Source organism: Caenorhabditis briggsae (assembly GCF_000004555.2).
Source record: "Caenorhabditis briggsae complete genome, chrI, whole genome shotgun sequence".
In the NCBI taxonomy this organism is placed as follows: Eukaryota; Metazoa; Nematoda; class Chromadorea; order Rhabditida; family Rhabditidae; genus Caenorhabditis; species Caenorhabditis briggsae.
Window position 1 is genome coordinate 13,333,666 of NC_013489.2, and position 1,622 is coordinate 13,335,287.

Sequence of the window (1,622 nt, forward strand, 5' to 3'; positions counted from 1 at the left end):
GACGTAGGAAATTGAAAGTTTGTGACGATAGGTTTTGAAATATGCCGAACATTTTAAAATGCCAAAAAAAGTTTTTCATCCAAAGATCTAATTTTCCCTTTTTTTCTGTAATTTTCGAGCGTCGCCCCTTTTTTCTAACTACTCTCACATTTTTCAAAATATAAGCCTCGCCCCTTTTCCCAATCTCTCTACCACTATGGAACTTCAAAGTGACGTATCTCAGCTACTAGGAGACGTAAAAAGCTGAAAATTTGTGAGAATACTAATTGAAAAATGGCAAAAGGAAATGTGTCAAAATTATGAAGAAAAGGGAAAACAAAATTTTTGTGGATAATCTGAAAATTCTGTATTTTCTAAAAATTTTTATTTCAAAATATTTGGCATGTTTCAAAACATATCCCCTCTACATTCCAGCTTTCTAGACCTCCTGGGATCTGAGGTACGGCGCTTTGAAGTTTGAACAGACGAGAGAGAGTGAGAGGCCGCAAACGACGAGAGTGCCTGCGCCCTCCCCTTTCGCACACTCTCTAGCGCTGTGAACCTGTATCTCAGCTCCTATATAGGCTATAAGACATAGAAAGCTGAAAATTATAGGTTTTGAAACCTCCCCTTTTCGCACACTCTCTAGCGCCGTGACACTTCAAAGTGACGTATCTCAGCTCCTAGGAGACGTAGGAAATTGAAAGTTTGTGACGATAGGTTTTGAAATATGCCGAACATTTTAAAATGCCAAAAAAAGTTTTTCATCCAAAGATCTAATTTTCCCTTTTTTTCTGTAATTTTCGAGCGTCGCCCCTTTTTTCTAACTACTCTCACATTTTTCAAAATATAAGCCTCGCCCCTTTTCCCAATGAATCGATTTTTCGTAATAATTTATTTGTTGAAACACAATAAAATGTTTATTTGGGAAAATCTAAAGTACAGTAATCCAGTTACGGTTGCACTAAAGTCCTGGTGAACATAGTGATACCATTTCCAGGTGAATTATTTTCAGTTTTCGAGAAGAAACCTGAAAAATCTTTTTCAAAAAAAATTTTTTCTCAAAATTCTCACAAAATACAGTAATCCGAAACTCTTTGATGCAAAAAAGTGCGATAAGTGGTTCCAGGGACGGGTAAACAGCCAAACTCGCTCCAACGAGATTTGCAGCTCGACCAACGGAAATTTCGAAAAATGGAATTGCAATAAGCAGGCCAACAGGGCAATACATCATGATAAATGGTAGTAAAGTCTGGAATTTTTGAGATTTTTGGCTGAAAATTGGCTGGAAATAATGGTCCCAAGGGCCCCATAGACTCAAGGACCCATGAACTCCAAGAACCCCATGAACCCCATGAACCCCATTAACCCCATGAACCCCATGAACCCCATGAACCCCATGAACCCCATGAACCCCATGAACCCCATGAACCCCATGAACCCCATGAACCCCATGAACCCCATGAACCCCATGAACCCCATGAACCTCATGAACCCCATGAACCCCATGAACCCCATGGAACACATGGACCTCATGGAACTCATGGGTCGCATGGAACCCATGGACCTCATTGAACACCATAGATCCCGTGGTCCCCCATACACCCCATGGAACCCATACACGGCGAAAAATGACCCAAAAA